Source organism: Procambarus clarkii, chromosome 31 (genome assembly GCF_040958095.1).
Source record: "Procambarus clarkii isolate CNS0578487 chromosome 31, FALCON_Pclarkii_2.0, whole genome shotgun sequence".
NCBI classification, from domain to species: domain Eukaryota; kingdom Metazoa; phylum Arthropoda; class Malacostraca; order Decapoda; family Cambaridae; genus Procambarus; species Procambarus clarkii.
Genome location: NC_091180.1, coordinates 18,355,614 through 18,379,864, shown reverse-complemented (window position 1 = coordinate 18,379,864; position 24,251 = coordinate 18,355,614). Strand labels below are relative to the sequence as shown.

The following is a 24,251-nucleotide window of genomic DNA, read 5'->3' as shown; positions in this document are numbered from 1 at the left end:
GATTTCAGTAACTGTAAACTATTATCCAGGAAACTATCCAGCTTTATCGATGAATATGGAGGCAATTTTTTCCTCCGGTAGAATAAGGAAACAGAGAAAAAAATATAAGAAAGTTAATCAAGAAAACGACTGACATAAAAGTTAGAAATACGCCATAAAGTTGAGAATATGATCGTGCTTACCTTCAGGGTGGGATGGGTGATGTGGCTAGGGGTCGGCTAGGGGCGGCTAGGGGTCGGTTAGGGCCGGCTAGGGGTCGGCTAGGGGTCGGCTAGGGGCGGCTAGGCGTTGCTGCTACCTCAGTGAGTCAGAGGATAGGAGGAGAGGACACCTCTACCAGAATGGTAACGTTCAGAGCCTATTACAGGCAGGGAATCACCGATTCCAGACTTTGATCACCTTAACTGCCTACCGTTTCCAAAACTGTCACCATAACAGCGCGAGGTGTAATACTGCAGTAGCCGGCTCCGGTTTAAGGCTTCGATGAATCACTTCGTCGCAATCACAATTTTCTCGATATTGCGACTGAGTTTACGAACGAGTTGGACCGCCGGTAACGACACCGAGAAACGAAGCAGCTTGAAGCTTTGTGATGAAGCTTTAATAGTGCTTGAAGGAGTTCCTGTAAATAAGAATAGTCCAAGAATCCCAACTCTAATAAACATCGTTAAATTTCACAATTATAAGTTGAGTTGTTGGGTTAATTGCTGTAAGTCATTATGTCGGCTGCTCTCGCTAGTCGAAGGTAGTTTAAAATTGGGGAAAATTGTTCACAAATAACAAGAATTTAAAATTATTCCACTTAGAAGAATATTCCGCTGAGAAATTCTTCAACTACGTTTCTATTCCACTGTGAAACACCTACAGTGACTAAACTATTATATTAAGAAAGCTCTCCTACTTAGAGAACGATTCAATGATGAATTATTTCACTGATAATTTTTTTTCCAAACTATTCATCTGAAGACTAATTATACAAAAATAAAAAAGAACGCGACTAACAAGGATAAAACTCACAGTTTTACGAGTCCTCAAAACTTTGACATTTTCCAACTCCAAACTCCTGCCATTAAAAGATCAAACCAGGTTTCCATCTATTTATTTATTCCTAAAAACGGGTTCTAATTCGTCCCGTATTTTGAGCTAATAGATCAAATTAATGTTTGGTCCTCGCCTGGTCTGACCTGTAACACAAATTTTGTGTCAATTTCTAAACTGTAACAAATAATGTCCTTAAAGTTACCTGCATTAATGGCAAAGCTTTTCCCTATTAAGGCCAACTCATAGCAGTCACTGATAACAAGACAACGTCTACTTCACAGGACATATTGAAGCCACGGACCGTAATGTAGCAACAAATAGCAATTTACGGAATAAACACACACACACACACACACACACACACACACACACACACACACACACACTCACGCTCACACTCACACTCACACACACACACACACACACACACACACACACACACACACACACATACACACACACACACACACACACACACACACACACACACACACACACACACACACACACACAAGACTGAGAGAACAAGGAACTACATGGAGGTGAGGATACATGGAGAGTTAAACTATTGGAGGTGGCGACAGAAAACTTTTTAAGCCAGCATGTCAGGGAACCCACAAGGATGAGAGGAAACGATTATGACCAGACCACACACTAGAAGGTGAAGGGACGACGACGTTTCGGTCCGTCCTGGACCATTCTCAAGTCGACTTGAGAATGGTCCAGGACGGACCGAACGTCGTCGTCCCTTCAACTTCTAGTGTGTGGTCTGGTTAACATACTTTAGCCACGTTATTGTGACTCATCGCCTGCATAGGAAACGATGAACCAGCAAGACTTGACCTAGTCTTCACTCTGAACGTTATATGTCTCCTGGGATACTAAAGGAAGGAGCAGAAGCACTGTGCCTGCTACTCTCCATAGTGTATAACAAATCACTGGCAACAGGGGAACTGCCAGATATTTGGAAAGCGGCTAATGTAATCCTGATATACAAGAAAGGGGATAGACAGGAGGCACTGAATTACAGGCCAGTGTCCCTAACCTGCATACCATGCAAGCTGATGGAGAAGATTGTGCGAAAAAAGCTAGTGGAGCATCTGGAGCGAAAGAACTTTATAACACAGCATCAACATGGGTTCAGGGATGGCAAGTCCTGCCTCACAGGATTAATTGAATATTATGACCAGGCAACAAAAATAAGGCAAGAAAGAGAAGGGCTGGGAAGACTACATATTTTTGGAGTGCCAGAAAGCCTTTGATACAGTGCCACACAAGAGGCTAGTGAAAAAGCTGGAGATGCAGGCTGGAATGAAAGAGAAGGTACTCCATTGGATAAAGGAGTACCTAAGCAACAGAAGACAGTGAGTCAGTATGAGGGGTGAGGTCTCAGATTGGCGAGACGTCACCAATAGAGTCCCGCAGGGTTCAGTCCTTGGACCTATACTGTTTTTCATATAAGTAAATGATCTCCCAGAGTGTATAGACTCGTTTCTTTCACTGTTTGCTGATGATGCAAAAATTATGAAGAGGAGTGAAACAGAGGATGATAGTAGGCTACAAGATGACCTAGACAGACTGAGTGAATGGACCAACAAATGGCTGTTAAAGTTCAACCCGAGTAAATGCAAAGTATTGAAACTAGGTGGTGGAAACAGAAGGCCAGACACAGGATACAGAATAGGAGATGAAGTACTTCATGAAACGGACAGAGAGAAAGATCTAGGAGTTGATATCACACCAAACCTGTCTCCTGAAGCCCACATAAAAAGAATTACGTCTGCGGCACACGCGAGGCTGGCTAATATCAGAACATTCAGAATCTTGTATACCACATATGTAAGACCAATCCTGGAGTATGCGGCCCCAGCATGGAGCCCGTACCTTGTCAAGCACAAGACGAAGCTGGAAAAGGTTCAGAGGTATGCCACTAGACTAGTCCCAGAAGTAAGAGGAATGAGTTACGAGGAAAGGCTGCGGGAAATGCACCTCACGACACTGGAAGACAGAAGAGTAAGGGGAGACATGATCACAACCTACTAAATCCTCAGGAGAACTGACAGGGTAGACAAGGATAAACTGTTTAACATTGGTGGTACGCGAACAAGGGGACACAGGTGGAAACTGAGTACCCAAATGAGCCACAGGGACGTTAGAAAGAACTTTTTCAGTGTCAGAGTAGTTAACAGGTGGAATGCATTAGGCAGTGATGTGGTGGAGGCTGACTCCATACACAGTTTCAAATGTAGATATGATAGAGCCCAGTAGGCTCAGGAACCTGTACACCTGTTGATTGACAGTTGAGAGGCGGGACCAAAGAGCAGAGCTCAACCCCCTCAAGCACAACTAGGTGAATACAACTAAGTGAATACACACACACACACACACACACACACACACACACACACACACACACACACACACACACACACACACACACACACACACACACACGTCAAAACTTGATCACAGAAAAATACCTGGAAGCTGATATTACATAAAAACAGATTCTCGGAGCTGACATCAAACAGATATCATCAGCAGTGTATACAACGTTTCCTAATGTCCCCGTGATGTAGTAACAGTCTCTGTGGTGTAGTGGTAAGACACTCGCCCGGCCTTTCGCGCGCTCTTTGTCCTGGGTTCGTATCCTGGCCGGGGAGAATTTACCCGAAACGCTGCGCGTACTAGTGGCTTTACAAGAATGTAAATACTGTACTATCCAATGTATTCTCTCAAACCCAATGTACCTTCTTGTATATATATAAATAAATAAATAAATAAATACTGGGCGCCAATCCTTAACTGTAGCCTCTGTTCACCCAGCAGTAAAGTGAGTACCTGATTGTTAAACGATTTACGGGTCGTATTCCAGGGAATATTAGGATTAAGGACCTGTCCGGAATGCTACGCGTGCTGGTGGCTGAACAAGCATGTAAGAATTCTATTTATTAATAAATAAACAAATTTATATATATATATATATATATATATATATATATATATATATATATATATATATATATATATATATATATATATTGGTGTATACTGGCAGCAGGTTTTCTTTCAAACATGTTTCATTGAATATGACCGCATATTCTGTATTTATTATTTTCTGGTTTAGGGCTTCTATCCCTCTAACTATTTTCTTAGCATCAGGGCTTAATTGAAATAGGAGTTCTCCAAAACTCATTTTCGTACTTTTAAGGTGAAGAAAAGAAGTGATTTACTATAGAGTGTATTACACTAATTTGTATAATTTGCACGACGTTTCGAACCTCCATGGTTCATTCTCAAGTGAACAGATCTTACAATACTAGTTGATATAAAATAAAATCAACTAGTATAAAATCAACTAGTATTGTAAGATCTGTTCACTTGAGAATGAACCATGGAGGTTCGAAACGTCGTGCAAATTATACAAATTAGTGTAATACACTCTATAGTAAATCACTTCTTTTCTTCACCTTAAAAGTACGAAAATGAGTTTTGGAGAACTCCTATTTCAATTAAGCCCTGATGCTAAGAAAATAGTTAGAGGGATAGAAGCCCTAAACCAGAAAATAATAAATACAGAATATGCGGTCATATTCAATGAAACATATATATATATATATATATATATATATATATATATATATATATATATATATATATATATATATATATATCCTGGACCATCGGACCCTAAGTATTGGTGTTGCTCTGCGCCTTGCCGCCCCTATCTCCACCGAGCACCGGTGTATTTGCGGCCATGCACGGGCAGACCAATACGGCAGCCATGGTCTTATCTGTCGTAAGACACAGGGAAAGATTGCCAGACATGAAGCAGTCAATGACATCATCAAGAGAAGTTTGGCTTCAGCTGGATGCCCAGCACAAAGGGAACCTCAGTTGTGCAGACCTGACAACAGCCAAAAACGCCCAGATGGAGTCACCCTGCAGCCGTGGAGGGAAGGTAAACAGGTCGTGTGGGACTACACGTGTGCATCCACATTGGCTGATACCTATCTACCTTACAGCGCAGCTGAGGGAAGCGGGGCGGCCACCTTCAGGGAGACCCAGAAAACTAACAAGTACAGGGACCTAGAACGTTGTTACAGGTTCGTGCCAATAGGCTCTGAGACTCTGGGCGCCTGGGGTAAATGTGCACTTAAGTTCCTGAAGGAGCTGGGCGAGGAACTCATTGGGAAGACTAGAGACCCAAGAGCGGCCAGTTTTATGTTCCAGCGCCTCAGTGTCGCTGTTCAGAGGGGAAATGCGTGCTGTATCTTGGGTACGCACCCGACCCACGAGGAGCTGGACGAGGTCTTCGAACACTGATTGGTATATTGTTGTATAAGTGTGTGTTTTCTGTAAACTGTAACATTGCAATAAAATCATATAAAAAAAAATAAAAAAAATAATAGGGGTGGTAGGAGAGGAAAAGATTAAAGTATTCAGTGAGAATCCACAAGGTCTTCTCTGAACACTATTTATTTTCTTCTTCGAGGATGTGGGTCCCTTTAATTAAACCAGTGGTGGTACCCCCAAATATATATATATATATATATATATATATATATATATATATATATATATATATATATATATATATATATATATATATATATATATATATATATATATATTTAATAGGGAAGGGAGTACCACCTCTGGCTGGAAGAAGGGGGACCCATAGCCTCGGAGGAAACCACACATAACGCATTGGAGGGAATGTGGGTCCCCTCCAATACAGTTTCTGTGTGCTTTTCTCCTACCACCCCCTTCCCTTTTTTTTTTTTTTTTTTTTTCCTTTATTGTGTATTTAAAGGTTACAAAACATACAAGACAAATGCCTAAAGGTTATGGATCTCTTGAAGCTCCTCGGCTTCTGGACAGGAACCGAGGACGCAGCAAGCATTTCCCCTCTGGATCGCCACACTGAGACGCTGAAACAAAAAACTGGAAGCCCTTGGGTCTCTGGTGACGTCAATGAGCTTGGACCCCAATTCCTTGAGAAATCCCAAGGCACTCTTGCCCCAGGGGCCATGCGTCTCAGACGCTATGGGAACAAAGAGGTATTGACCTTCCAGTCGCCTGTACTTGAGTGATTTTGCTGTTTCCCTGTGGTTGGCCGCCCCACCTGCTTGATCAGCTCCCAAGTGTACATAGGTGTCAGCCAGGGTGGATACACATGTGTAGTCCCACACCAACTGTCTACCCTCCTTCCATGAGTATATGGTGATGCCATCAGGGCGAAGTGCTGGGAAATCCGGGTAAATATAGAAAAATAGTTATGGTATATATATATATATATATATATATATATATATATATATATATATATATATATATATATATATATATATATATATATATATATATATATATACATACAAGAACTGCTTTTGGAAACCTGTATATGGCGCTCTTCAGGACCTTCTATACCAGTTCCTGCATATATGACGTATGTGTGAAGTCTTTTTATCTCTCCAACACAAGACTGGAGATTAGCCACTAAACTAGTCCCAGAGCTGAGAGGTAGAAGTTCCAAGGACGCTCTCGAGGAATTAAACGACTTTATTTTAATTAACGGAATAAAAATAGTTATGGTAGACATGCTTACTACATAGAAAGTTTTCGGTGTAACTGGGAGGGTAAACACGGTCCGATTAGTTAGCATGGGCGACATCGAACGAGGGGGCACCGGTTACGAACCCATTTGACCCTCAGAGAAGTAGAAAATAGTGACTGAGTATCAGAGTAGTGAACAAACAGGATGCACTTAGAGTGAAGTGTTGGACTCCATACATCACATCAGGGAGCCGGTAGGCCGAGCGGACAGCACACTGGACTTGTGATCCTGTGGTCCCGGGTTCGATCCCGGGAGCCGGCGAGAAACAATGGGCAGAGTTTCTTTCACCCTATGCCCCTGTTACCTAGCAGTAAATAGGTACCTGGGTGTTAGTCAGCTGTCACGCGCTGCTTCCTGGGGGTGGAGGCCTGGTCGAGGACCGGGCCGCGGGGACACTAAAGCCCCGAAATCATCTCAAGATAACCTCAAGGTGTTATGTGACCGAGCCCAAACGGTTCATCAACCTGTACATCAGCCAATATATGGATGACAGGCGGGGCCAGGGAGCTGAAGCTCAGCCCCTGCCCTCACACTCCCTACATCTCCCTTAGCAACAATTTTTTTTTAATTATCAGTGGAAAGCGCCAAGCCATTACGGCTATATAGCACTGGGAAGGGGTCAGGATAAGGATTGGGGATGGGACGGGGGGAAGGAATGGTGCCCAACCACTTGGACGGTCGGGGATTGAACGCCGACCTGCATGAAGCGAGACCGTCTCTCTACCGTCCAGCCCAAGGTGTTGGGTCCCTGAGCAACAAAATGCAGGAAAATTTTCGCTACAAATTTATATAATACACCTTGATGCTGTTACATTCAGCTGGGCTGTTGGAGTCTCGAACCCTGGACCCCCACGACTGTCGCCACCTTCCCTTCCCACCCAGTACCTTTGCTACTGCGTACTCTTCCCCTTCCCATAATTGCTGCCTTCCTTGCTGCCTAATCTGCTCTGGTCTGAACGGTAGAACGACGGTCTCGCTTCATGCAGGTCGGCGTTCAATCCCCAACCGTCTGAGTGGTTGGATACCATAACTTGTCCCATCCCAAATCCTTATCCTGACCCCTTCCCAGTGCTGTATAGTCGTAATGGCTTGGTTATTTCTCCTGATAGCTCCCTTTCGTTTCTCCATATTTCTACTCACATATAATTATCTAGTTGTGTGTTTCTCATACTTTCTACTTCTCTTATTCCCGTGTTCGTCTTGCTACGTGTGCTCCAGTTATTGTTCCTAATTTGCATAATTTTTACATTAAACTCATTCATTTTTATATTAATTTTTTTAACATTAGGCTTCAATTGTCACGCCCTGGTCTAATAGACTGGATCGATCAAGACAAAAATCAAATGATCTTCCTCATAATAAATCCAAAATTGCCACTTGATTAAAAAAAGTATATAACCAAAGTCTTGAGAATAACTTAATAATTTCCCAAAACTTAAAAAAAAAGTAATTCGCGGTTGTGAAGATAAGAAATTAACCAATAATATAAAGTCAAGATACTGACAGTCGACAGCCAATCAAGTTCCAGGTGAATTATTCTCCCAATTGATTTTAACTATCGACCAATTAGTTAATTTTTTGGAGGAGGAAAATTGCTTAAAGCAGAAAAAGTTAAACCGAATGCGACTAGTATTCATTTTCAGAAGCACAGACAATGAGTGACACGCAATTAAGAACTTACGAGAGAATGATCATGACTCACAAATTTACGCTCGACTTTAATTGTCATTTTGAAGCAAATTTGCAGCATTAGACAGTGATAAAAACTGTGAAGTTAAATCCCACGACATTTGATGCTGCTCTATTGTATGTTGACCAGACCACACACTAGAAGGTGAAGGGACGACGAGGTTTCGGTCCGTCCTGGACCATTCTCAAGTCTCGAATCGACTTGAGAATGGTCCAGGACGGACCGAAACGTCGTCGTCCCTTCACCTTCTAGTGTGTGGTCTGGTCAACATACTTCAGCCACGTTATTGTGACTCATCGCCTGCTCTATTGTATTTGTGTGAGCACTCGGCCGCTTTGTGTAGTTGAGTTAACCGTAGCGTAGCTCTATGTAACGTTAACTCTATGTAACGCTCTACCCCTGCTTATATAAACCTCTAACCCCGCTAATGTAGAGCAGAGTACGCGGACGTAGGCTGCTTGCCACTGCAAAAGCACTGCAATTACCTGTGGTTGAATGCTCATTGACTCACTACACTGTGATGTCCGGCATATCTCTCACCTTTGTCCACGGAGGACAGAAGAATATATAGAATACAGACCATTCTACTTTGCTCTGGTGAAGGCGGATTAAGCCGAAAACGCGTTAAGCATTCTCTATTTTTCACATGTGGTTTATCCACATAGAATACAAAATACATTTGACTGAAAGGAAAACTTCATTCACTGCAATATATAATTTTTTACATATACATAATGAATAATAGATTCAGATTCAGAAGATAACAGTATTATTAAATTAACAGAAGATGGGAGCTGCCTCGTGTGGGCCAATAGGCCTTCTGCAGTTAGCTTTGTTCTTATGTTCTTATGTTCTTAAGTCATCTTCCTTGGGTCAAAAATATAAGGACGAAAGCCTAATAAATGTATAAGAACATAAGAACAAAGGCAACTGCAGAAGGCCTATTGGCCCATACGAGGCAGCTCCTATCTATAACCACCCAATCCCACTCATATACATGTCCACTCACAAGATGAGTCGCGCTGCCCAATAAACTCGCCCCTCGGGGCAAAATTTAAAAAAAAATGCAGAGATCAAAACTTAGGGAAATATGTAGATTTTGTAGCCTAAGGAAACATGTAGGGCTCGTAGCCTAATAAGAGAAAATGGACCAGATTCCAGGAGAAGGTATAGGGGAATCGAAGCCTAGGAGCAGAAGTTAGGATTAAAGCCTAGTAGGAGATATATAAAGATTTATCTAACTAAACTGATCCCAACATAACTTAGTTAGACTGAGATGGGTTAGCTTAGGGTTGCATTACATTTTGGGCCACTACCCCTTGTTAAGTTTGCTTAAATCTTATGTTCTAAGGCCGGGTTAGGTTAGGTTAGGTTAGGTTGGGTTTGGTTAGGTAAGAATATGTTAAGTTAAGTTAGGTTGGGTTGGGTTAAGTAAAGATGGGCTAGGGCTTAGTAAGTCAAGGCTGCGTTGCATCATTTTAGGTTAGATCTTTCATGGTGGGAATAGGAGCTTTGAATTGGAGAATAGGAGCTGCCTTATATGGGCATTCTGAAAATTTCTTAACTTTAATGTTTTCATTAATCATTTAGCGAGTAATCAACTGGCTGCCTTTAACTCCATCTGTAAACTCTTGCTGCCTTTTCCTCGACCTGCCGTCCCCGCTTCGAATCCCTCCCCCCCCCCCCCCCCGCGCCCCCTCTCACCGTTATTCCGAAAACAGATTCACAAAAGTTATTTTATAAAAGGAAAGAAAAAATGTCCTCATCGAAAACCTTCACCAAACAGGAAATTGAAAGACAAAATAAAAAATGGAATAATGGAATTGAGAGAACGGGGGATCCGTTAGGTTGTTGTGGGAGGGAGTTGGTTAGGTTGTTGTGGGAGGCAGCAGGCAGCAGCTGCTCCCTGGACCTCTACACTGAGAGGCAGCAGGCAGCAGCTGCTCCCTGGACCTCTACACTGTGAGGCAGCAGGCAGCAGCTGCTCCCTGGACCTCTACACTGTGAGGCAGCTGCAGCAGCTGCTCCCTGGACCTCTACACTGTGAGGCAGCAGGCAGCAGCTGCTCCCTGGACCTCTACACTGTGAGGCAGCAGGCAGCAGCTGCTCCCTGGACCTCTACACTGTGAGGCATCAGGCAGCAGCTGCTCCCTGGACCTCTACACTGTGAGGCAGCAGGCAGCAGCTGCTCCCTGGACCTCTACACTGAGAGGCAGCAGCTGCTCCCTGGACCTCTACACTGTGAGGCAGCAGGCAGCAGCTGCTCCCTGCACCTGTATCAGTCATGAGGACGTTATGCAGACTATAATTTTCCTAATGCATTTGTGTGGAGTTCTATTTCCATATTTTACTCCATAAACACACACACATTATATATATATATATATATATATATATATATATATATATATATATATATATATATATATATATATATATATATATATATATATATATATATATATGTCGTACCTAGTAGCCAGAACGCACTTCTCAGCCTACTATGCAAGGCCCGATTTGCCTAATAAGCCAAGTTTTCATGAATTAATTGTTTTTCGACAACCTAACCTACCTAACCTAACCTAACCTAACTTTTTCGGCTACCTAACCGAACCTAACCTATAAAGATAGGTCAGGTTAGGTTAAGTAGGGTTGGTTAGGTTCGGTCATATATCTACGTTAATTTTAACTCAAATAAAAAGAAATTGACCTCATACATAATGAAATGGGTAGCTTTATCATTTCATAAGAAAAAAAATTGAGAAAATATATTAATTCATGAAAACTTGGCTTATTAGACAAATCGGGCCTTGCATAGTAGGCTGAGAAGAGCGTTCTGGCTACTAGGTACGACATATATATATATATATATATATATATATATATATATATATATATATATATATATGTCGTACCTAGTAGCCAGAACGCACTTCTCAGCCTACTATGCAAGGCCCGATTTGCCTAATAAGCCAAGTTTTCCTGAATTAATATATTTTCTCTATTTTTTTTCTTATGAAATGATAAAGCTACCCATTTCATAATGAATGAGGTCAATTTTTTTTTATTGGAGTTAAAATTAACGTAAATATATGACCGAACCTAACCAACCCTACCTAACCTAACCTAACCTATCTTTATAGGTTAGGTTAGGTTAGGTAGCCGAGAAAGTTAGGTTAGGTTAGGTTAGGTAGGTTAGGTCGTCGAAAATACATTAATTCATGAAATCTTGGCTTATTAGGCAAATCGGGCCTCGCATAGTAGGCTGAGAAGTGCGTTCTGGCTATTAGGTACGACATATATATATATATATATATATATATATATATTATATATATATATATATATATATATATATATATATATATATATATATATATAAATATATATATAAATATATATATATATATATTGACTACAGTCATCCACAATTCTCACAACAGGAAATTCTAAACTTTCAGGAGAGACTATAGTGTATAGAAGCAACAAAAATATATATCCTATAATTTTTTTAGGATAAATCTGTTAATGCTTTACAAAGGTTCGCAGACAGTGGCTGTGATATGATGCGCTCTGCGAGTTGTGTGCGTTCACGTGGCTCTGAACGTCGCTGGCCCCGCGAGGAGCGTGCTGGCCCCGCGAGGAGCATGTTGGCCCCGCGAGGAGCGTGTTGGCCCCGCTAGGAGCGTGCTGGCCCCGCTAGGAGCGTGCTGGCCCCGCTAGGAGCGTGCTGGCCCCGCGAGGAGCGTGTTGGCCCCGCTAGGAGCGTGCTGGCCCCGCTAGGAGCGTGCTGGCCCCGCTAGGAGCGTGTTGGCCCCGCTAGGAGCATGTTGGCCCCGCTAGGAGCATGTTGGCCCCGCTAAGAGCATGTTGGCCCCGCTAGGAGCATGTTGGCCCCGCTAGAAGCATGTTGGCTCCGCTAGGAGCATGTTGGCCCCCGCTAGGAGCATGTTGGGCCCGCCAGGAGCATGTTGGCTCCGCTAGGAGCGTGTTGGCCCCCGCTAGGAGCGTGTTGGCCCCGCTAGGAGCGTGTTGGCCCCCGCTAGGAGCATGTTGGCCCCGCTAGGAGCGTGTTGGCCCCCGCTAGGAGCATGTTGGCCCCGCTAGGAGCATGTTGGCCCCGCTAGGAGCGTGCTGGCCCCGCTAGGAGCATGTTGGCTCCGCTAGGAGCATGTTGGCCCCGCTAGGAGCGTGTTGGCCCCCGCTAGGAGCATGTTGGCCCCGCTAGGAGCATGTTGGCCCCGCTAGGAGCATGTTGGCCCCGCTAGGAGCGTGTTGGCCCCGCTAGGAGCATGTTGGCCCCGCTAGGAGCATGCTGGCCCCGCGAGGAGCGTGATGGCCCCGCGAGGAGCATGTTGGTCCCGCTAGGAGCATGTTGGCCCCACTAGGAGCATGTTGGCCCCATTAGGAGCGTGCTGGCTCCGCTAGGAGCGTGTTGGTCCCCGCTAGGAGCGTGTTGGCCCCGTTAGGAGCGTGTTGGCCCCATTAGGAGCGTGCTGGCCCCGCTAGGAGCATGTTGGCCCCGCTAGGAGCGTGCTGGCCCCGCTAGGAGCATGTTGGCCCCGCTAGGAGCGTGTTGGCCCCGCTAGGAGCGTGTTGGCCCCGCGAGGAGCATGCTGGCCCCGCTAGGAGCGTGCTGGCCCCGCTAGGAGCCTGTTGGCCCCGCGAGGAGCGTGTTGGCCCCGCTAGGAGCGTGTTGGCCCCGCGAGGAGCGTGTTGTCCCCGCTAGGAGCATGTTGGCCCCGCTAGGAGCGTGCTGGCCCCGCTAGGAGCGTGTTGGCCCCGCTAGGAGCGTGTTGGCCCCGCTAGGAGCGTGTTGGCCCCGCGAGGAGCATGCTGGCCCCGCTAGGAGCGTGCTGGCCCCGCTAGGAGCCTGTTGGCCCCGCGAGGAGCGTGTTGGCCCCGCGAGGAGCGTGCTGGCCCCGCTAGGAGCGTGCTAGCTGGCCCCGCTAGGAGCATGTTGGCCCCGCTAGGAGCGTGTTGGCCCCGCTAGGAGCGTGTTGGCCCCGCGAGGAGCGTGTTGGCCCCGCGAGGAGCGTGTTGGCCCCGCTAGGAGCGTGTTGGCCCCGCTAGGAGCGTGTTGGCCCCGCTAGGAGCGTGTTGGCCCCGCTAGGAGCATGTTGGCCCTGCTAGGAGCGTGCTGGCCCCCGCGGGGCCAGGAAGCAGCCCGTAACAGCTGTCTAACTCCCAGGTACCTATTTACTGCTAGGTGTTCAGGGGCATCAGATGAAAGAAACTCATTTGCTGCCCTCTCGGACGGAAATCGAACTCGGGCCCCATGGATTACGACTCCCGAGCCCTGTCGACCCAGTGTGTGTACTCACTTAGTTGTGCTTGCGGGGATTGAGCTTTGGCTCTTTGGTCCCGCCTCTCAACCGTCAATCAACTGATGTACAGGTTCCTGAGCCTACTGGGCTCTATCATATCTACATTTGAAACTGTGTATGGAGTCAGCCTCCACCACATCACTGCCTAATGCATTCCACCTGTTAACTACTCTGACACTGAAAACGTTCTTTCTAACGTCTCTGTGACTCATTTGGGTACTTAGTTTCCACCTGTGTCCCTTGTTCGCGTCCCACCAGTCTTGAAGTGTTTGTCCCTGTCAATTCCCTTGAGAATCGTGTAGGTGGTTATCATGTCTCCCCTTACTCTTCTATTTTCCATGGACGTGCGTGTGTGTGTGTGTGTGTGTGTGTGTGTGTGTGTGTGTGTGTGTGTGTGTGTGTGTGTGTGTGTGTGTGTGTGTGTGTGTGTGTATTCACCTAGTTGTATTCATTAGTTGTACTCACCTAGTTGAGCTTGCAGGGTTGAGTATCTGCTCTTAAGCCCCGCCTTTCCACCATCATTATATCAATGCTGTGATTATTTTCACTCGTGTGTCTTATCATATTTATATATAAAAACTGTGTATCAAACTGGCTTGGACAGCTTCCTCGTCCAGTCCGTTCCACTCATTAACGACTCTTAGACTGGAAAAGTTCTTTCTGACAACCCTGTGACTCCCTGTCTAACCAATTTCCAATTACGTTCTCTCCTTCTGCTCCTTAATTTGAGCATTGTATCTACATCTACTTTCTCAGTTCCCTAAGTAATCTTGTACGTCGTTGTCATGTCTACCCTATTTCTTCTTTCCTCCAGTGTAGTGAGGTCCAGTTCCCTCAGTCTTTCTTCATAGCTCAGTCCCCTTAGCTCCGGAACGAGTCTTGTTGCATAATTTTTGTCCATTTTTTGTGCTTCTTTAGGCAGGGGTTCCATGCTGGGCCAGCATACTCAATAACAGGGCTCACAGAGGATGCCCGTATACAGCCACTCCTCGTGTTGTGGCAGTACTTATAGTACCCATGAGGACTATAGTATATATACCCACCTACAACTAAATTAGAAAGTAGAAATCTGTACTATTGAGTTGGACAAAATGGAAAACAATTTTTTACTCGTGTTTGACAAACTAACCTAACCTAACCTTCCCAGGTCTAGTACACGATATCTGAGGCCTAATATAGTACATATGTGTACTATACTAGGCCTGGGAATATTTAAGTTTGTTTTTTAGCTTCATTTATTTTAAAAGAATTCCTTACTAGTCAATATACTACTATCTAAAAGTTAAATACGTACGATTTGTGACTATTGACGATCGTCACAATAGTCACAATAGGTACTGTCTAGACACGAGGATGGGTCATGTACTCACCTAAGTGTGCTTGAAGGGGTTGAGCTCTGGCTCTTTGGTCGGACACACACACACACACACACACACGCGTGTGTGTGTGTGTGTGTGTGTGTGTGTGTGTGCGTGCGAATGTGTATTCATCTAATTGTACTCACCTAGTTGTGCTTGCGGGGGTTGAGCTCTGGCTCTTTGGTCCCGCCTCTCAACTGTCAATCAACTGGTGTACAGGTTCCTGAGCCTACTGGGCTCTATCATATCTACACTTGAAACTGTGTATGGAGTCAGCCTCCACCACATCACTGCCTAATGCATTCCATCCGTTAACTACTCTGACACTGAAGTTCTTTCTAACGTCCCTGTGGCTTATTTGGACCTATTGTGTGTGTATTCACCTAGTTGTAGTCACCTAATTGTGCTTGCGGGGGTTGAGCTCTGCTCTTTCGGCCCGCCTCTCAACTGTCACTCAACTGTTTCTAACTACTACTATTTTTTCACATCATATACACACACACACAACCACACCCCAGGAAGCAGCCCGTGACAGCTGACTAACTCCCACGTACCTATTTACTGCTAGGTAACAGGAGCATCAGGGTGAAAGAAACTCTGCCCAATGTTTCTCGCCGGCGCCCGGGATCGAACCCGGGACCACAGGATCACAAGTCCAGCGAGCTGTCCGCTCGGCCGGCCGGCCCCGTGTGTGTGTGTGTGTGTGTGTGTGTGTGTGTGTGTGTCTGTGTGTGTAAAATAATATACACAGTAGATATAAGAAATAGGTCGAAATTAAGTATATTAGATAATCGACGGCTAGAAAGGCGGGCCCAAGAACTAAGAGGTCGACCCAGCACACACACACACACACACACACACACACACACACACACACACACACACACACACACACACACACGCCACACACACACGCCACACACACACGCCACACACACACACACACACACACACACACACACACACACACACACACACACACACACCACACACACATATATATATATATATATATATATATATATATATATATATATATATATATATATATATATATATATATATATATATATATATATATATATATATCCCCCACTAACATATTTACCAATATTAACCAATACTGAAGCGTTACTTTCCACCAACAATTCAAACTACCGTTAACTTAACTAGGAAAACTAATTGAGAAGAATTTCCCAGGAGATTAAACTAGCCAATGTGATACACAACAAAATAATATAAAAGGTTAATTTAGCACGCCGTAAACACGTCAGAAAGGTTCCGTGGGCAACTGACCCAAGGACACCACTTGCGGGAGTGTTAAAGCGGCCCCCGCACGCAAGGGATGTCGGGCCGCACGCAAAGGATGTTGCGCTAACGAAGGCTCGGGCCAGACTGAGAGACACAACCTGCCACACTCGAGGTCGGTACGACACTGCCGTCCTCTCACTACTCTCCACCTCTTGCGGCCGCCACCACGGCGCACGCACGCAAACACGCGCACGCAAAACTTTTGTTTATGCAAAAAGAGGACCACAACGTTTCTCAATGGCATTCTGATGCACGAATTTTGCTCAAAATACTAAGTTATTTACAATCTTTCAGGACCTTTTCCTCCGTTTTATGAGCTGTGGAAAAGAAGTTCCTGTAAAATAGTCTAATAGGGGGTATAGGTGTTGTGTTAGTTGTCTCTTCAGAGGTTGCTTGGCGTTTCACTTTCCTTCTTATGAAAGGAAGGAAAGGAAAGGGTCCTGAAAGATATTGTTAATAGAAACGTTATCCCTACAGACAAAAATCAGAAGATACAACTGACGATTTACTATAAAACCAAAAAAACGGCCAACCTACTCATGAGAAACTCTCCAGACACAAAGCAGAACGCTTTAAAAGAGACCAACGTCGTCTATGCCTTCAAATGCCCTCTTGGGGACTGTAAGCCTAAAAATACTCAGTATATCGGGAAGACAACAACATCTCTTTCCAGGCGATTAACGATGAATAAGCAACAGGGCTCCATTAAGGAACATATAATCTCTTCCCACAACCAAACCATCACCAGAGAAGTCTTAACAAAAAAGACGGAAATCATCGATAGATACAGCGACAGCAGGCGGCTCGACATCTGCGAGGCACTACACATCAAGAAGTCAAACCCAGCAATCAACAGCCAAGTAATGCACAACTATATTCTACCCACTTCAAGACTCCGCACCAATATAGAAGCATCAAGAAATATGGGCCAATAGGCCCTTTGCAGTTACTTCCATTCTTCCCCTTTAACTTTACCCAATATTACCCAATATTTCGTGTTCTATCTTGTGTTGAAAGTTTGTTTTCACCTCATCCAAAACTGTTGTAACATATCACCTCACCCAAATGCAGGTATATATAATGAAAAGCCGTTTGAATTATAGCATAGTAGAACTCTGTTTAGTGTTTGCAGGTTATAGTTGTGTGTGTGTGTGTAAACTAAAGTCTTTGAAAATGTAATAAGTTATTACGAAACGCGTTCAAGTGTCGCGTCAGACTAGAAATAAAAATGAATTTTGGAGAATTGATTTTTCAATTACCATCGACAGTGAAAAGAAACATAAGAAATATTGAGAAAATTCGTGTTAGAATTATTAATCTTACTTTTTCGGTCATATTTAATAATATATATATATATATATATATATATATATATATATATATATATATATATATATATATATATATATATATATATATACATGAGCCGTGAACCATTCGTCGTGAGAGCGTTCACACACAGATCTTGCTCTATAAATCGTGGCGTTGTTTTAGTGAAGGCACTCAGAGCTGGCGGCCGATGGTGTCGTCATTTGTCTAGTAAAGCTTGCACAAGTCACAGCTCCGTCTCTCTCCTAGAGCCCCGTAGAGCCCCCCTAGAGCCTCCTAGAGCCCCCCTAGAGCCTCCTAGAGCCCCCTAGAGCCCCCTAGAGCCTCATAGAGCCGCCCTAACACATGCTAATCTTGGATCCCTGCTTTCTACATATTTTATTTTTCTTGCTCTAAACCACTTCTCAAGTGCCGTTCTTTACGCCAAAATGTCTGATCGCGACAGTTACGCGGCCCCATAAATTGACGGCCCTCTTCCTCCCCCCTCCCCATCCTGGTCGTCTACCCATCCTGGTCGTCTCTACCCATCCTGGTCGTCTCTACCCATCCTGGTCGTCTACCCATCCTGGTCGTCTACCCATCCTGGTCGTCTCTACCCATCCTGGTCGTCTACCCATCCTGGTCGTCTCTACCCATCCTGGTCGTCTACCCATCCTGGTCTACCCATCCTGGTCGTCTCTACCCATCCTGGTCGTCTACCCATCCTGGTCGTCTCTACCCATCCTGGTCGTCTACCCATCCTGGTCGTCTACCCATCCTGGTCGTCTACCCATCCTGGTCGTCTCTACCCATCCTGGTCGTCTACCCATCCTGGTCGTCTCTACCCATCCTGGTCGTCTACCCATCCTGGTCCTCTCCCCATGCCTTTAATCGTTGTTATCTAAACTATCATCCCCCTGGCCCCATATCCTACACCATATATCCAAGTTGCTGCTAGGGTGAACAGAAGTAACAGGTGAACGGAACCGTGCGCATGCGTCTTGGCCTGTCTGTGAGCCGATATGTATACACACACTAGTGTACCCAGCGGTGCCCGGGTCTCTCTAGTATCAGCCTCTGAAGGGTCATTAAGGCCAACAGAATAACTTCGTGACTTGTTAGCAAGTACCCCCCCCTCCCCCCCCCCCCATGACCTGTAACCACCTGACATGCTTAATCTGGTCTAACAATTCCAAGAACTCTTAGATACATAGTAGAATAGATTATTATTTATGTGCTCAGAGAAGTAATTAACTTATGATAAATTGGTCGTATGGTTTGTGTAATTAAAGTTAATAGAACAATTTTTGCTATGTCTTTATTGTGAGTTTTATATGTGTGAGTTGATCATTTAATTGTCCTGGAAATTCATCTGAAGTGATCAACTTCTTGTGTGGTTATGAGTGTGTGTGTGTGTGTGTGTGTGTGTGTGTGTGTGTGTGTGTACTCACCTAGTTGTACTCACCTAGTTGTGTTTGCGGGGGTTGAGCTCTGGCTCTTTGGTCCCGCCTCTCAACCGTCAATCAACAGGTGTACAGATTCATGAGCCTATCGGGCTCTGTCATATCTACACTTGAAACTGTATATGGAGTCAGCCTCCACCACATCACTTCCTAATGCATTCCATTTGTCAACCACTCTGACACTAAAAAAGTTCTTTCTAATATCTCTGTGGCTCATTTGGGCACTCAGTTTCCACCTGTGTCCCCTTGTGCGTGTTCCCCTTGTGTTAAATAGACTGTCTTTATCTACCCTATCAATCCCCTTCAGAATCTTGAATGTGGTGATCATGTCCCCCCTAACTCTTCTGTCTTCCAGCGAAGTGAGGTTTAATTCCCGTAGTCTCTCCTCGTAGCTCATACCTCTCAGCTCGGGTACTAGTCTGGTGGCAAACCTTTGAACCTTTTCCAGTTTAGTCTTATCCTTGACTAGATATGGACTCCATGCTGGGGCTGCATACTCCAGGATTGGCCTGACATATGTGGTATACAAAGTTCTGAATGATTCTTTACACAAGTTTCTGAATGCCGTTCGTATGTTGGCCAGCCTGGCATATGCCGCTGATGTTATCCGCTTGATATGTGCTGCAGGAGACAGGTCTGGCGTGATATCAACCCCCAAGTCTTTTTCCTTCTCTGACTCCTGAAGAATTTCCTCTCCCAGATGATACCTTGTATCTGGCCTCCTGCTCCCTACACCTATCTTCATTACATTACATTTGGTTGGGTTAAACTCTAACAACCATTTGTTCGACCATTCCTTCAGCTTGTCTAGGTCTTCTTGAAGCCTCAAACAGTCCTCTTCTGTTTTAATCCTTCTCATAATTTTAGCATCGTCCGCAAACATTGAGAGAAATGAATCGATACCCTCCGGGAGATCATTTACATATATCAGAAACAAGATAGGACCGAGTACAGAGCCCTGTGGGACTCCACTGGTGACTTCACGCCAATCGGGGGTCTCACCCCTCACCGTAACTCTCTGCTTCCTATTGCTTAGATACTCCCTTATCCACTGGAGCACCTTACCAGCTACACCTGCCTGTCTCTCCAGCTTATGTACCAGCCTCTTATGCGGTACTGTGTCAAAGGCTTTCCGACAATCCAAGAAAATGCAGTCCGCCCAGCCCTCTCTTTCTTGCTTAATCTGTGTCACCTGATCGTAGAATTCTATCAAGCCTGTAAGGCAAGATTTACCCTCCCTGAATCCATGTTGGCGATTTGTCACGAAGTCCCTTCTCTCCAGATGTGTTACCAGGTTTTTTCTCACGATCTTCTCCATCACCTTGCATGGTATACAAGTCAAGGACACTGGCCTGTAGTTCAGTGCCTCTTGTCTGTCGCCCTTTTTGTATATTGGGACCACATTCGCCGTCTTCCATATTTCTGGTAGGTCTCCCGTCTCTAGTGACTTACTATACACTATGGAGAGTGGCAGGCAAAGTGCCTCTGCACACTCTTTCAGTACCCATGGTGAGATCCCATCTGGACCAACAGCCTTTCTAACATCCAGATCCAGCAGGTGTCTCTTGACCTCCTCTCTCGTAATTTCGAACTCCTCCAAGGCCGCCTGGTTTACCTCCCTTTCTCCTAGCACAGTGACCTCACCCTGTTCTATTGTGAAGACCTCCTGGAACCTCTTGTTAAGTTCCTCACACACCTCTCTGTCATTCTCTGTATACCTGTCCTCGCCTGTTCTAAGTTTCAATACCTGTTCTTTCACTGTTGTTTTCCTTCTGATGTGACTGTGGAGTAGCTTTGGTTCGGTCTTGGCTTTGTTTGCTATATCATTTTCATTTGTTTGCTATATCATTTGTGTGTGTGTGTGTGTGTGTGTGTGTTTGTATGAAAAATTCCAGAAAAGTGTGCTGCCAATTAAACTACTATACACAGTCACACACACACAGCTACATATAAAAAATAATATAACAAACCGCTGTTAATTGAATCAAGAATGAAACACAGGAATTGTGTAATTTTGTGGAGTGACATTTAAGGTTCTATAAGAGTAGGCAGTAAATTTAGGTCTTCCTTGACCGAGGCAATAATACCACACATTCTCTCTCTCTCTCTCTCTCTCTCTCTCTCTCTCTCTCTCTCTCTCTCTCTCTCTCTCTCTCTCTCTCTCTCTCTAGACCAATACTTCGCGTTTCATCCGTGACTTTGATGTAAAGATAAAATACTTGGAACATAGCTTTTCCCTTGAAAACACTTAACAATTTGGCAGGAATTAAAGTGTCGTGACACTCTTAAAACAACGCGAACAAGTAAAATATGTGCTCTGAAAGTTTAGCGTTTCGCTATTTCTTATAGGATCTAGAGTGGCCTAATGACTAGCACGAATCTCTCTATTTTTCTTATGTTTTCTCTTCAATTGAGAAGTTTAATAACTAACTCTCGAAAGATCATTTGCCAGTGTGTTGCCATGTTGGCTGGGTCAGTGTGTTGGAGGGTTGGAAATATAAAAATTCTAATAAACACACATACACGCACACACACACACACACACACACACACACACACACACACACACACACACACACACACACACACACACACACGCGCGCGCACGCATCCACAATATTAATGGTGTTAACGATTTAAACGTATTCATTTGCCCGGGAGATGAACACACACAGACACAGACACACACACACACACACACACACACACACACACACACACACACACACACACACACACACCGGCGTAAATGAACAAACTGGTGGGTGTGTAAATTAGGAGAGATGTATATTTATGTGGCCCCACTACGCCCATTCTCATTAAATCTTGTGGCCCCCATACTCGTGGACAGCTAATGCAAGCCACACACAATAAATACCACCCACAAGAAAAATATATTTGGTCATTACTTCATTGAGTCTGACACTGGTGCAAATTGGAAATAAAAATTGTATTTTAAGAAATATATTTTTGGGGATTTTCTTTTATGGGAATGATATGATTATGTTGTGTATACATGTATGGGGTTGGGCTTCAGCTCCTGGTCATATATCCCTTCTGTGTATAGCCTGGCTGTGTATATTCCTTCTGTGTATAGCCTGGCTGTGTATAGAGTCTGCCTCCAGCAGTTGAAGCTGTGTATGGAGTTTACCTCCAGAACTTGAAGCTGTGTATGGAGTCTATCTCCAGCACTTGAAGCTGTGTATAGAGTCTACCTCCAGCACTTGAAGCTGTATGTGGAGTACCTCCACCACCTCACTGTTCTATCACTACCAATGTTGCTGTTCCACATTGCAAATTAGTACACACATAAGTACTCTGAAGTACACGTTAGCAAATAGGAATGTAATGGAGTATTTTGAAGTACACGTTAGCATACATGAGCACAGTGGATCATACGTGAGTTCCTGATAGTACACATGAGTCCATTGGAGTACACTTTAGTACTCAGGAACACATTGTAGTACGAATTAGCAATTGGGGGAGTACGTGTTGACAGGAATGGTTGCAGGAGCTTCCACTGGAGTAGTGGAAGCCTCCACCTCTTGAACCAGCACCCACACCTCCAGGGATTCCATAGTGGGGGTAGTGTGTGGGGTGTGGGGGTAGTGTGTGGGGTGTGGAGGTCAGTGTGTGGGGTGTGGGGGTCAGTGTGTGGGGTGTGGGGGTCAGTGTGTGGGGTGTGGGGGTCAATGTGTGGGGTGTGGGGGTCAGTGTGTGGGGTGTGGGGGTCAGTGTGTGGGGTGTGGGGGTCAGTGTGTGGGGTGTGGGGGTCAGTGTGAAGGAATGACAATCAGTATGGAATGCGTGGTGATCTCAATCAACAATTACCCGTCAGGTCACACCGTGTTCAAGACCATGATACAATATCTACCACACTACACTTGCCAATATAAGAAAAAGAGGATATTGCAGAGGGCATATTGGCCCATGCTGCACATTATTCCCCTCGTCGTTCATTGTAACATATTCAGTTGCTCTAGCAACATTGTATCCACGTCATCTCTGTCGCTGAAAATGTTCACATGATCAACGGAACGTGTCACTTAGCGCCAGACAATATAAAATTGTAAAATAAGTTTTGGAGACTTAAAATTTCAGCTTCCTACTCATGTGAAGAAGGATATACGAAACATATGGATGATTCGTGCTAGCATTACTGGTTCTGTGTTGGGCTCGATGTTATGAACATTTGGACGGTAATTAAAACACGTTGTTAGAAATCCCAATTAAATTAATTTAAAATTACTCCAATGATTAAAAGGTAGCGAATTGACACAAACTACATCTTGAGGTTATCTTGAGGTTATCTTGAGATGATTTCGGGGCTTTTTAGTGTCCCCGCGGCCCGGTCCTCGACCAGGCCTCCACCCCCAGGAAGCAGTCCGTGACAGCTGACTAACACCCAGGTACCTATTTTACTGCTAGGTAACAGGGGCATGGGGTGAAAGAAACTCTGCCCATTGTTTCTCGCCGACGCCCGGGATCGAACCCGGGACCACAGGATCACAAGTCCAGCGTGCTGTCCGCTCGGCCGACCGGCTCCAATTGTACATCAAAAGAAACTCTTTGAACATGAAGATTGCAATACACATTGACAAATATTTACGAAAATTCTAATCACTTATTTAAAAATAAAAACAAAGTTACAGCAATACCCTGAATTTTTACACTAGTCAAACAGATAAAGACTGAGAACGACCTTTTAACTACAAATGTTCCTTGGTACAATTTCCAGCACTACAAAGAACAACTAATGTGCATAAGTTTACATAACCAATAACCTCAAAGATAAACCAATTAACACAATCTAAATCAAACTAAAAAAGAACTTGGAAAAGGGGAACTAAAGAAACTGGCACAATTGTACCACTCCACGATACTGGAACAGTTGTACCACTCCATGATACTGATACTGGAACAGTTGTACCACTCCATGATACTGATACTGGAACAGTTGTACCACTCCATGATACTGATACTGGAACAGTTGTACCACTCCATGATACTGATACTGGAACAGTTGTACCACTCCATGATACTGATACTGGAACAGTTGTACCACTCCATGATACTGATACTGGAACAGTTGTACCACTCCATGATACTGATACTGGAACAGTTGTACCACTC

At 44.5% G+C, this 24,251-nt stretch overlaps 1 protein-coding gene across 3 annotated transcripts in view; it reads right to left on the bottom strand.

The window, feature by feature from the left end:
* Positions 1 to 24,251, bottom strand: part of LOC123758679 (uncharacterized) — a 465,943-nt gene that overhangs the window by 278,678 nt on the left and 163,014 nt on the right. The window contains exons 1-2 of one of the 3 annotated variants that reach the window (XM_069334424.1): positions 16,333 to 16,464; positions 183 to 622 (exon numbers count right to left, since the gene is read on the bottom strand). The exons of the other annotated variants lie outside the window; for them this stretch is intronic. The gene's annotated coding sequence lies outside the window, so the exon portion shown is untranslated. Of the gene's footprint in view, positions 1 to 182; positions 623 to 16,332; positions 16,465 to 24,251 lie in introns of those variants that run through there. 3 annotated transcript variants of the gene reach the window in all.